At 46.0% G+C, this 14,004-nt stretch overlaps 1 long non-coding RNA gene across 2 annotated transcripts in view; it reads right to left on the bottom strand.

Annotated features, from left to right (window-relative positions):
• Window positions 1–14,004, bottom strand: part of LOC130297412 (uncharacterized) — a 123,124-nt gene that overhangs the window by 21,916 nt on the left and 87,204 nt on the right. The window lies entirely within an intron of this gene.

Genomic DNA, 14,004 nt, shown 5'->3' with positions numbered 1-14,004 from the left:
CTGCCGTCACGCCCCCTCCCATAGACTTGCATTGAGGGGGCATGGCCGTGACATCACGAGCAGGGCGTGGCCATGACGTCACGAGCAGGGCGTGGCCGTGACGTCACGAGCCTCCGCCCCGCATCGCCAGTCATCCGTTATACACCCATTATCCATTATACAAAAGTTCGCACTGTGCACTGGTTGTCTGGGGTGCCGCAGCTGAGATCCTTTGGATAGGGGATAAGATATCTAGGGGCGGAGTACCCCTTTAATAAATCTCAGTAGTCAGCAGCCTTGGAACTTCTGAGTTCCTTAAAGGGGTCAGCAATGATAAAAGCAGTAGCGGACAAGACAATATAAATCCAATTTCAACGCTTCTCCCAAATGTGGACTTTTTATTCATGAAAGCAATATAGACAATAAAAGCATTTACAACGCATTTCTGTTAGTTTCTAACCCTTTCTTAGGGGGTCACAAAATATAAATTGCAGAAGTAGAGAGTTGCGACCCCCCCCCCCCCCCCCCCCCCCCCCCCAAGACTGGTCGTTGGAGAAAGACAGGGCAGTCCTGAAGAGTGTTCAAAACTAAAGTAAAGAAGGTGATGTCTAAAAGAGATTGCAAGTTAAGTTCTGGGATAGGAGCAGGCAGAGAGGGAAGAAAAAAACATTGGAGAGATCATCTTAGTGAAACGGTGGAAGGGCTGGCTATATGTTGGAAACTTGGGGTGGAAGAGAGCGAATGGTGCAAAGCAGCAGCCACTAGGTATCTTCGAGAAATACTAGAGTTCAGTGGAGTCTTATGCCCAGTGTTTTGTGACCATTTGTCTTAGGGTTAAGCCTGGAACTAGAGGAAGTGGCTCATCATGATAGGAGCCAGTTTGACCACTGTTATCCCAGAAGGAGGACTGTCCATAACCCATATGGGTCAGTCAGCAAAAGAACCATTGTGAAAGCCATATCTAGATTCAAGTGTTACTTTAGAAGAGACAGTTTCACTCTAGCTTAAGCCAAGGTGGAAAGGCCAAAGGTGATGTGAGATTGGGTCTGTTTCCTGACTACGAGTGCAAGGACTACCATCATGTGTTCACTGCTGAGTGACCTCTCGGTACTTGGTGCAGCCATAGCTCATTGCTGTGGTACTCTTATCTTGGCGGGAGGTGGCCCCTTGGTGACCCACAGAGGCCCTCTTCACTCATTATCCATTGCTGTAATCCTCATAAAGGGCAAAAAAAAATGGGCACTGTTTCTTCAGGTCCTTTGGTCACTTCCACAGTGGGTTGTACTGGCAATTTCTCTATCGAACTGCAATGTGGCAGAGGTCACCATAGGTGAAGGTCCCTGAGGTGGAACCCACACATACCTGCCATTTTATTTTGTGGATATTCAAAAGCTGTTTATGACTGGAGTGCCCTATTAAAGTGAGACGGTGGCCTATGGCAACTGTCTTTTTATTCCATTCTTCTATGCCAAAACCATACCTAAAATTCGAAAACCATCCAACTGTCCAGCGTTACCCATGAAACGTCATTTCTCATCATTATGGTTTTCTTTATCCACATGTTACAGTGTCCATAATCTAACCACTGAGCCACCATGCTGTCCATTATACAAAAAGTACAGGACACATAGGAAATAGCACTGACTATAACTAACGGCAAGAAGTGCAAAAGGTTTCGGTGGGGTGCCATTTTGGGAACGCCCATGTATTAAGACCATTTTTCTTTGATGATCATGTAATTGGTGGGACATAAGGCACCATGTTGAGAGACCAGTTAATGACCCAAATTGAAAGGGTAGGGGAAGGACTCGCTAAGGGGTTCCAATAGGATGGGACCCCTGCCCATTACGTCACATTTTTGGGCCAATAAAAATCTCTTTAACTGGATTGGAAGACATGGTCATGTGGAATGGTCTCCTCGCTCACCAGACCCTGGTCCTCTTGACTTCTTTTTCTGGGATGTGCTAAAGGAAAAATATTACTCAAAAAAATTCACAGATATTAACCACTTAAAGGGGTACTCCTCCCCTATCCAAAGTATAAGTAGATAGGATGTCTAATTGCGTGGGTTCGCTTCTGGGAACCCCCGCCCCCCTCATGACATCATGCCTCGTCCCCTCAATGCAAGTCTATGGGAGGGGGCGTGGCGGCCGCCACGCCCCCTCCCATAGACTTGCATTGAGGGGGCGGGCATGACATCACAGGGAGGGGGGGAGACTGTGATGTCAAGTCACGATACTCCGGCCCCTGCATCGCTAGTCACATGGCTCCATGCAGCAGATGACACAGGGTGCTGCAGGAGAGATTGCGGGGGTTCAGATTGCGGGGGTTCCCAGCAGCGGGACCCCCCACGATCAGGTGGAGTTACTGCATTCGGATCCATGTGAATCTTGCAAAGCGCAGGGAACTTTGCATTACAAAATTTGTTGAAAAATTTATTTAAAATTAGCATTTTGCCTCACCTTAGGGACACCCTGTATATTGGAAATATGGAGCATTTTTTATTATTTAAAAAAAGGATATTTTGTTGCCCAAACTGGAATATCTCTTAAAGCATGCGCATTCCCTGCCACAACACAGATTTCTATTTTAATGGACTAAACCATTATGGAGTCTGTGAACTCACTAGGATTCAGGGTCCTTTATAGCGTGTTGTCTTATGGATATCCGGTAAAGATTGGCTATAAATATATGAATCTGAAGTCAGCAATTATAAGTTATGTATGGCACGATGTGTTCCCATAGACATATGCTTCAATATAAAAAAAATACTTCAATGTCTGGTAGTAGATTTGTGTGGTCATCTGCTGACAACACGCATCCGGTGATTTTGACCAGAACTCCAGGATAGGTCTCAGTGGGGCCATCAATACAGCATATAACCCAAATATGAATAGTGCAAAATGTTTATGTTTCCAGCTGAGTAAACACAAAATATCTACTGGGTGTAAAAATAGAAAATACATAAACTATATTTGGATTGGTAAGAAACTTGAAAGGTACTTATGGTAGGCCTTTTGGGGACTGCCACCTTAGCCACCCAAAAGTATTTCGGTAATACTCTTCTGTTCTAAGGCAATTGGTGAATATTTCCTTTTCTTTTCTTCTATTCCTCTTTGAACAGATTGCTCCTTAAAAGGGTACTCCGCTCCTAGACATCTTATCCCCTATCCAAAAGTACAGGGGATAAGATGTCTGATCACGGGGGTCTTGCCGCTGGGGACCCCCGTGATCACCCTGCAGCAACTGGCGTTCGTTTAGAGTGTCGGGTGCAGCGCCGGAGGCTTGTGAGGTCACGGCCACGCCCCCTGAATGCAAGTCTATGGGAGGGGACGTGACTGCTGTCACGCCACCTCCCATAGACTTGCATTGAGGGGCGTGCCCGTGACTGCATGAGCCTCTGCCCGGCAACCGGATGTCTGGGGTACTGCAGCCTCAGGACCCCCGCAATCAGATATCTTATCCCTAGGGGATAAGATGTCTAGGAGCGGAGTACCCCTTTAAGACACCTTCTCTTTCACATACTGCTCTTTATGTCCCCTCTCTCACAGACTGTTCCTTATGCCTTTCACAGAGACTGTTCCTCAAACTCTTTTACATAGACTGTTTCTTATCCATCCCTCTCTCACGGACTCCTTATCTCTCCTAGAGATCTCCTTATGCCCCCTCTATTAAAGGATACTCCCCATGCCCCATATCTCACCGACTGCTTGTTATGCCCCCTTCCATACAGAGGTAGCTTCTTATACTCCCTCTCTAACAGACTGCTTCTTATGCACCCTCACCATAGACTGCTCCTTATGCCCCCTTCTCTCTCACAGACTGTTTCTTATGACCCCTTTTTAACAGACTGCTCCATATACCCCTTTTCCTCTTTCACAGACTGCTCCTTATGCTTCATATTTCAGCTAATTATCCCCTTTGCCCATATCCCTAAAAATTTGGAAGTTTCAGTTTGGAGTAGTGTAGTGTTTGAAAGGGAGATAAGTGCCATATCATACTATCTACCTGGAAGAGATTATGAGTGAAGAGTAGTCCAAGACAAGTTTGGGCAACATCAGGTCCTGTTAAGAAGTCATTCCAGGGCACCAGTTTTATCTAGGACTAATCTGAGTGGATGAAAGAGTTGGAGGCTTTGGGCAGAAGTTGAGCAGGGCACCCATAGCTATATACTAGGACCAAGGCAGGCTTCCATCCAGACCTTTTGTACTGTGTTTCACAAGTAACTAACCTTCAAAATCTGCACCCCACCATTGGGAATGGTAGTACTGCTGAGACAAGTGTATGCGTTTCCAACTATGTGCACTGCCCGGATCAAACACTTTGTACAACAACTGTGAACCAAGTATAAGTTTCAATCAGAATGCCTACTAGTGACCTGGCCTAGAGTAAAGAAAAAAACAGCTCATGGAATCATAAAGAGACACTTACCCCTTGGGTTAGCCAGCACCAGCCCAAAGCCATGTCTGATTTGTTTGATGCAAATCTTTCTTTTGGCCAATTTTGCTGAGCCTTATTAAAGAAAACCATGTTACAGTTGTTAAAGATACCACTGTATCTTGCCCCCTTATTGCACATGACCATCCAAGGCACCTCAAAACCCCACCAGCCAGATCACTTACATAGAGTATGGCGTGGCTACAAGTATCACCGTCTCTATTGCAACCTGCCTTTCAGTGTGCCAGCCTACATAATGTGTTATCCCTGTGAAAGCCATCAAGCCATTGTGACCACTAAGATCCAAGCCATGGCCAGTGTAAGGACTTCAAGCCTCAGTCATGCCACAGCCCCCCCCCCCCCCCCCCCCCCCCGCCATTATACAACCTTCTTTCCCTCTGGGCTGCAACCTATATAAGGATGTAAAATGAGTATTATCGCAAACTTTAAACGGGTACTCCACCCCTAGATATCTTATCCCCTAACCAAAAGATAGGGGATAAGATGTCTGGTCACGGGGTTCCCACTGATGGGGACCACTGCAATCTCCCTGCTGCACCCGGGGTTCATTTAGAGCATTGGGTGCAATGCTGGAGGCTCGTGACATCACGGCCGCGCCCCGCTCATGACATCATGGCCACACACCCTCAATGCAAGTCTATGGGAGGGGGCGTGACATCAAATGAGATCATAAAAGTTGCATGTTCATGAAATAGTTATCAATGCTATTAGAGCTATATCTGCTATGAGGCAAGATGAGTATCTCGCCTCAGGCAGTATCTCACCTCAGGCAGCATATTACCTGTGGAGTCCCTGCGGAGCGGCAAATTCCATGCAGTGGCCGTAAATCATACTGTCCAGTATCTTCTGCTGTACACCAATTACCCCAAGACCTAAAAATTCCGTCAGGATGCAGGTGTGGCATGCAAGGTAGCCAGGACTGGAAATTAAGTTATTATATGGTGACTATATATATTACTATTACATAGAGGTATACAGTAAACTGTTATATGCTGCAGCTTTTCTGCACACAAACCTTTTGGGGGGGGCATAAAAAATGTGAATTATACAGGAACAGAACTTTGTCAAATACCAATAAGCCAAATACCAAACGTTAAAGGCCCTTTACACGGAGCGATATTGGCTGAACGGGCCGATTATTGCCCCTTATAAAAGTCCCAGCAATCACCAACAAATGAGCAATCGCGGGGATTGAGGAGAACTCCGCCCTTAAACATCTTTTCCCCTATCCAAAGGATAGGGAATAAGATGTCTGATCGTGGGGGTCCCACCGCTGGGGACCCCTGTGATCTCCCTGCTGCACCCGGCGTTCGTTTAGAGTGTTGGGTGCAGCACCGTAGCCATGTGACATCTCGGCCGCGCCCCCTCAATGCAAGTCTAGACTTGCATTGAGGGGGCATGGCCGTGACATCACGAGCCTCCGCATTGCCAGTCATCCAGCACAGAGCGAAGTACGCTCCGTGCACCGGATGTCTGGGGCGCCGCAGCCGAGATCACGGGGGGGGGGTCCCCAGTGGCGGGACCCACGTGATCAAACATATCCTTTCGATAGAATATAAGATGTCTAGGGGGATCATAACTTGTAAAAAAAAAGTGGGGATTAGTAGAGAAAGTAGAGATGGTGGGACTTGTAGTGACATAGCAGATGTTCACCAGGTTGCTTACCTCTGTCCCGCAGTAACAGCGTTCCTTGAACCACATGTGTATTTACTCATACAGCTTGTTTCTCCATCTGAAGCCAATTCATACAAGCTGTTGTTTCTTACACAATTGACACCCACTATAAATAATCTCCCCTGATTTTCTTCCGCTACCCATATACAGTCTCAGTTATCCATATTGTTTGAGGTAAGTCACTAGGAATCTTATCCTTTTCATGCGCTTATCAAGATAAATACCCAACGAGGGCTCTTCATGGTTCAACTGATCAATGACTTGCAGCTGCATCTCGAGAACCTCTTAGTATTTCTTACACATATTTTACATTTTTCACACAGTACGACTGTGGATTATGCAATGCTCAATACACAACATCAGGTCTCAAGATTCTGTACTGCGGGGAAATATTTCAGCGATCTGTATGTTTATTACATTTTTCTGTATCGTGATCCTATTATTTACATAGGGAGATGTCTCCCGAGTGGTCAATGGGTGGGTGGCTCATCATGGAGCCCACCAGTGTTCAACTTAACATAAACTCAACTCTGCAGTATATGCTGAAAGTTGCCTCTTTGTTGTAAAGATCAGCGGCGTATTCCCCACCTATGTCCACAGGGACTCCACAGGTAATATGCTGCCTGAGGTGCGATACTGCCTGAGGCGAGATACTCATCTTGCCTCATAGCAGATGTAGCTCTAATAGCGTTGATAACAAATGCATGAATATGCAACTCTAGTTCTAAATTGGGCTGCCTATGCCCTAACCACAACCCTACCCACTATCCGTGTCATGATGGCCATAATTTGAAGTAGGTATGTGATGGTTATGCCAGATCTTTCAGATAACATGATGAAGAAAAATGAAAGCCGGCCACATTTAGTGCGAAATCAAGTGCTTCTTCCGGCCATGTCAGGGACTATCCAGAGCAGGAGAGGTTTTCTATGGGGAATTGTTCCTGCTCTGGACAGTTCCTGACATGGACAGAGGAGTCAGCAGAGAGCACTGTGGTCAGACAGAAAGGAAATTAAAAACTAAATGAACACTCTCTGTATTATATAGCAGCTGATAAGTACTGGAAGGATTAAGATTTTTCAATAGAAGTAATTTATAAATCTGTTTAAAGGGGTACTCCGGTGGAAAACTTTTTTTTTTTTTTTTTTTAAATCAACTGGTGCCAGAAAGTTAAACAGATTTGTAAATTACTTCTATTAAAAAATATCTTAATCCTTCCAATACTTATTAGCTGCTGAATACTAGAGAAGAAAATTATTTTCTTCTTGGAACACAGTGCTCTCTGCTGACATCACGAACACAGTGCTCTCTGCTGACACCTCTGTCCATTTTAGGAACTGTCCAGAGCAGCATATGTTTTCTATGAGGATTTTCTCCTACTCTGGACAGTTCTTAAAATGGACAGAGATGTCAGCAGAGAGCACTGTGCTCGTGATTCAGCAGAGAGCTCTGTGTTCCAAAAAGAAAACCATTTACTCTGTAGTATTCAGCAGCTAATAAGTACTGGAAGGATTAAGATTTTTTAATAGAAGTAATTTACAAATCTGTCTAACTTTCTGCCACCAGTTGATTTAAAAAGAAAAGTTTTCCGCCGGAGTACCCCTTTAACTTTCTGGCACAAGTTGATTTAAAATTTTTTTGCCACCGGAGTACCCATTTAAGCCCTTCCATTTACCCTAAGGCTATGTTCACACAGTGTAAAATTAATTTAGCAGCCTGTTTTATTTTACATGCACATTTTTGGGTGTAATCCTCAAAAAAGTTGCACTATGGTAGCGAGTATAACATCATGAAAAGCTTTTTTTTTTTTTTTTTTATGTTTTTTTAGGCCAAAGTAGTAAACCATAAAAAATGATATAAATTTGGTGTCATTGTAATCATGCTGATCCATTTATATTGTGATTTTTACTGTTCGGTGAACAGCCTAAATTTAAAATACACATGAATTTAACTGCAAAAAGACAAAATGAAAACAAAAAGAAATGACAATTATATTTTTTACATTTCCCACTGCCTAAAAGAGTTAATAAAAGTTAATCAGCAAAAGACATTAACCCAAAATGATTCCATTAAAGGGGTTATCTGACCAAAGACATTTTATCCCCTATCCAAAAGACAGGGAATAAAATGTCTGGTGGGACCCCCCGTGATCTCCGTGCAGCACCCGCATTCTATGCAGGGCTGCGTCTCCAGTCTCGGAAAGCTCTTTCTTTCTGGGACTGGAGATGGGACGTAAGGCCACGCCCCCTTGTGATGTCAAGCCACGCCCCCACCATTCATGTCTATGGTAGGGGGCGTGACAGCTGTCACGCCCCCTCCCATAGACATGAATGGAAGGGGCGTTGCGTGACATCACGTCGGCACTCCCAGAAAGAAAGAGCTTTCCGAGACTGGCGAAGCAGCCCCCCCCCCCCCATAGAATGCAGATGCTGCTCAGAGATCGCGGGGGGTCCCAGCGGCGGGCCACCTGCGGTCAGACATCTTATCCCCTATCCTTTTGATAGGGGATAAGATATCTGTGGCCAGATAACACAGCCCATTTTGGCATTGTGGACACCAATTTTACCGTTTGCGTTTTTCCTCGACATTAAAAATTAAGAAAAAGTTTGGCAATATATAAATACATTTTGGGGCGAAAATCCCAGAAGAATTGCGAGAAAACCATCACACACAGGTACAAACACTATATTATGGACTACACTAACTTTACAGCCTCTGTAGCACAGTCAAATAAAAAGAATTCCTGGAATACCCCTTTAAAGGGTGGAAAACATTATTTTATTTTTTTAGGTCTTTACAAGTCAACTGGTGCCAGAAAGTTAAACAGATTTGTAAATGACTTTTATTAAAAAATCTTTACCCTTCCAGTACTTTTTAGCAGCTGTATGCTCCCGAGGAAATTCTGTTATTCTTGAATTTCTTTTTTGTCTTGTCCACAGTGCTCTCTGCTGACACCTCTGTCCGTGTCAGGAACTGTCCAGAGCAGCATAGGTTTGCTATGGGGATTTTCTCCTGCTCTGGACAGTTCCTGATAGGGACATCAGGTGTCAGCAGAGAGCACTGTGGACAAGACAAAAAAGATATTCAAAAAGAACAGAATTTCCTTTGTAGCATACAGCTGCTAAAATGTACTGGAAGGGTAAAGATTTTTTAATAGAAGTAATTTACAAATCTTATTAACTTTCCGGCACCAGTTCATTAGAAAAAACTCCACCGGAGGACCCCTTTAAGGGTCGGATTGCCCCTTTAATTAAGTTGTTTTTAGGCCCAGTAAATGGGTCACAGACTAAGATGACTACCATACAAATATAATTTAAAATTTCTACATTTGGGGGGGGGGGGGTAAGTTTACCTTCCTGTTTTTCTCCAAGCAGAACTGCCCAAAAGTCCCCTTGTCTGTTCTCATTGTTCTTCTGCAACTAATTTTAGCTTATGGAGGAGATAACTCTGTGCCCTATAAAGTTGAGTCACCCGATTATGGTGGCACCCTATTTATATTCATCAAAAACGGCAGTATGTTACCATAATAATCTCCCATTTCTTCCAGAGAATTCAGCTGCAGCAAGCTTCCCCAAAACATATAAATCTCCTTGTAATAATATCACGGTCATTATCACTGATTGTGTTTTTGAAACAGGAACCTTCATTACAAAGACCTGTTGGCATTTCCTTACCGAGAACATGTTCTTTGTTTATTTATTTCTATAGAGACTCCTTGCTTGGCACGTTCTCAGAGGAAGATAAGAGTCGTGAAAAAAAAACAAGTATTAAATATTATTTTGCATAGAATTATTCAAACAATGCTAGATTCACCTGGAGATATAGAACAACAGAACAATAGACTTTGCCTGGATTAGATTTTTATTTATATATATATATATATATATATATATATATATATATATATATAGAGCTATATATAATATTTGCGATAATCAGTAATAACCATTCAAGTGAAAAAAAATTTGTTGAAGCATTTTCAAGTCCACAGCAAAATTGATTGCATTAAAAAGTTCTACTTATCTGGCAAAAAAAAATAAAAAATAAAAAGCCTAAAAATAAAATAGTTACAGTATTATCTCGTCCGAGGTAGGGGACAGTGCAGACTATTGTTGGCCCAAACCACTGTCTCTACCTTCGTGGACCAACCACCCTGGTGGTTGGTCCAAGTGGCGGCCTCCGAACTTGGCGACACTGAAAAAATACATGGGGCATCGAGGAAAGTCAAGCAGGCCAGGTCAAAAGCACACTGGCAGGTAATGTACAAAATCAGCAGGGACAAGCCAGAGAGTGAAATATCAGGAGGGCAGCGCAGTACAAAATCAGAACCAAACGCGATCTGACACTTAGCCACTATCCTGTGGATAAGGGATAAGTCTTATAACTCAGAATACCATTTTAGGCTAGGATTACTTTTTTCTCTTTGTGTTGGAAAAACTCCCAAAAAAGCAATACTGTTTGCCACCCAGCTTTCCCAGTAGTGATAGGCTGTTTATCCACTCTGCACACTGCAGCACTGCTAACATGTCCTGTCCCTGCACTAATGTTCTCTCAGCCCGCAAAATAAATCTTCTCTCCCATGCCTGCCCCGTCCACTCTCCCCACCCTCGCACTAACTATTTTCTCTACCTGCCTGCCGGACGGTTTAATCATACTTTACCATGACGTTGGTTTGGCAGCAGGATGCTTAAAAATTCTGGGCAATCTCTGCAGCCAAGAGTAACGTGATCAGGAGATGTACCGGAAGTCTCATAGACTTGCATGGGGCTCTGATGTTTTACTCTTGGCTGCAGAGATCAGGACATCACTAAACTTTATTATATTATTTTTATTTCACATATAAATAACATACGGACCAAGTTTAATTGAAATATCTCCAGCCATTCTGGAGTTTTGCTGGAACACACATGCTTACATATATACATACGATGAAATATATACACTATATATATATGTAATGTTATATTTATGTAAAAAATATATACAGATATACAGTATATATACACCTCCAGGCTGTAGTTAGGCAGTGACAAGAAGAAAGAAAGAATCACATAACGCAAAGGTCATTGAAATGCCACCAATATCTGAGATGTTCTTTTCCTGACAGCAGAGACTACATTTCCATTATGTCAACATTTGACGGGGCCCTGCTTTAAATTTTGTGATGGTGTCATCCTGTCTCTATGTATCCTGTTTGAAATGTATTCCAAAATAGATTTTAAAAAGCTAATATTATATCACTTCATTTATCTGGACTAACAAATATAAATCAAATTCCACACTGAACATAATATTTAGCTTTTACAGTAGTTTGGTTTTTAAATGATCACACATGACATACCGTCCCCATATAGTACACTGCTCAAAAAATATATAGGGAAAAACTAAGATAACTGTTACGCCTAGCGCTCCGGGTCCCCGCTCCTCCCCGGAGCGCTCACGGCGTCTTTCTCCCTGCAGCGCCCCGGTCAGTCCCGCTGACCGGGAGCGCTGCACTGTCTTGGCCGTTGGGGATGCGATTCGCACAGCGGGACGCGCCCGCTCGCGAATCGCATCCCAGGTCACTTACCCGTCCCGGTCCCCTGCTGTCATGTGCTGGCGCGCGCGGCTCCGCTCTCTAGGGCGCGCGCGCGCCAGCTCTCTGAGACTTAAAGGGCCAGTGCACCAATGATTGGTGCCTGGCCCAATTAGCTTAATTGGCTTCCACCTGCTCCCAGACTATATCTGATCTCTGCCCCTGCACTCCCCTGCCGGATCTTGTTGCCTTAGAGCCTAGTGAAAGCGTTACTGTGTTTGTCCATACTGTGTACTTGACCTCCTGCTATTGCCTTATTGACTACGATTCTTGCTGCCTGCCCCGACCTTCTGCTACGTCCGACCTTGCCTCTGTCTACTCCCTTGTACCGCGCCTATCTTCAGCAGTCAGAGAGGTTGAGCCGTTGCTAGTGGATACGACCTGGTCACTACCGCCGCAGCTAGACCATCCCGCTTTGCGGCGGGCTCTGGTGAACACCAGTAGTGACTTAGAACCGGTCCACTAGCACGGTCCACGCCAATCCCTCTCTGGCACAGAGGATCCACCTCCTGCCAGCCGGAATCGTGACAGTAGATCCGGCCATGGATCCCGCTGAGGTTCCCCTGCCTTATATCTCTGATCTCACCACGGTGGTCGCCCAGCAATCCCGACAGATCGCCCATCTAACCCACCAGCTGTCGGAAGTGTCCACCATGGTGCAGCAACTTCAGTCGCAACTTCTGCCTCTGCTACAGCAACAACCATCTCCTCCGCCAGCTCCTGCACCTCCTCCGCAGCGAGTGGCCGCTCCTAACCTCCGCTTGTCCCTGCCGGACAAATTTGATGGGGACTCTAAACTCTGCCGTGGATTTTTGTCTCAGTGTTCCCTGCATATGGAGATGTTGTCGGACTTGTTTCCTTCAGAACGGTCTAAGGTGGCTTTCGTAGTAAGCCTTCTTTCAGGAAAGGCCTTGTCTTGGGCCACACCGCTCTGGGACCGCAATGATCCTGCCACAGCCACAGTCCAGGCCTTCTTCACTGAACTCCGGAGTGTCTTCGAGGAGCCAGCCCGAGCTTCTTCTGCCGAGACTGCCCTGTTGAACCTGGTCCAGGGTAATTCTTCAGTGGGCGAGTACGCCATCCAATTTCGTACTCTTGCTTCCGAGTTATCATGGAATAACGAGGCTCTCTGCGCGACCTTTAAAAAAGGCCTATCCAGTCGCATCAAGGATGTGCTGGCCACACGAGAGATTCCTGCCAATCTGCAAGAACTCATCCATCTAGCTACCCGCATTGACATGCGTTTTTCTGAGCGACACCAAGAGCTCCGCCAGGAAAAAGACTTAGATCTCTGGGCACCTCTCCCACAGTATCCGTTGCAATCTACGCCTGGGCCTCCCGCCGAGGAGGCCATGCAAGTGGATAAGTCTCGCCTGACCCAGGAAGAGAGGAATCGCCGTAGGGAAGAAAATCTCTGTCTTTACTGTGCCAGTACCGAGCATTTCTTGGTGGATTGCCCTATCCGTCCTCCACGCCTGGGAAACGCACGCACGCACCCAGCTCACGTGGGTGTGGCGTCTCTTGGTTCCAAGTCTGCTCCTCCACGTCTCACGTTACCCGTGCGGATTTCTTCTTCAGCCAACCCCTCCCTCTCAGCCGTGGCCTGCTTGGACTCCGGTGCCTCTGGAAATTTTATTTTGGAGTCGTTTGTTAATAAATTCAGCATCCCGGTGACCCGTCTCGTCAAGCCGCTCTACATTTCCGCGGTTAACGGAGCCAGGTTGGACTGCACCGTGCGTTACCGCACAAAGCCCCTCCTCATGTCTATTGGACCCCACCTTGAGAGGATTGAGTTCTTCATTCTCCCCAACTGTACCTCTGAGGTCCTCCTCGGTCTGCCTTGGCTCCGGCTTCATTCCCCCACCATTGATTGGACCACCGGGGAGATCAGGAACTGGGACTCTGCCTGCCACAGGAAGTGCCTCTCCCCCCCTCCCAGTCCCGTCAGGCAAGCCTCTGTGCCTCCCCATGGCCCCCGTCCTGGTGTCACACTGCCCCGTGCCAGGCCTCGCCCTCTGCCCTCCCTCCCCATTCCCACTCCTGCTGTACTGCCTGCCGTTGAGGAAACCCTCCATTCTTTCCCGGTGTCCTCATCCCAGGGGAGGCAGTTACCGGACAAAGAGAAGGGGAGACCTAAGGGGGGGGGGTACTGTTACGCCTAGCGCTCCGGGTCCCCGCTCCTCCCCGGAGCGCTCACGGCGTCTTTCTCCCTGCAGCGCCCCGGTCAGTCCCGCTGACCGGGAGCGCTGCACTGTCTTGGCCGTTGGGGATGCGATTCGCACAGCGGGACGCGCCCGCTCGCGAATCGCATCCCAGGTCA

The sequence above is a fragment of the Hyla sarda genome, chromosome 13 (assembly GCF_029499605.1).
Source record: "Hyla sarda isolate aHylSar1 chromosome 13, aHylSar1.hap1, whole genome shotgun sequence".
NCBI lineage: Eukaryota > Metazoa > Chordata > Amphibia > Anura > Hylidae > Hyla > Hyla sarda.
This window is presented reverse-complemented; position numbering and strand designations above follow the sequence as displayed.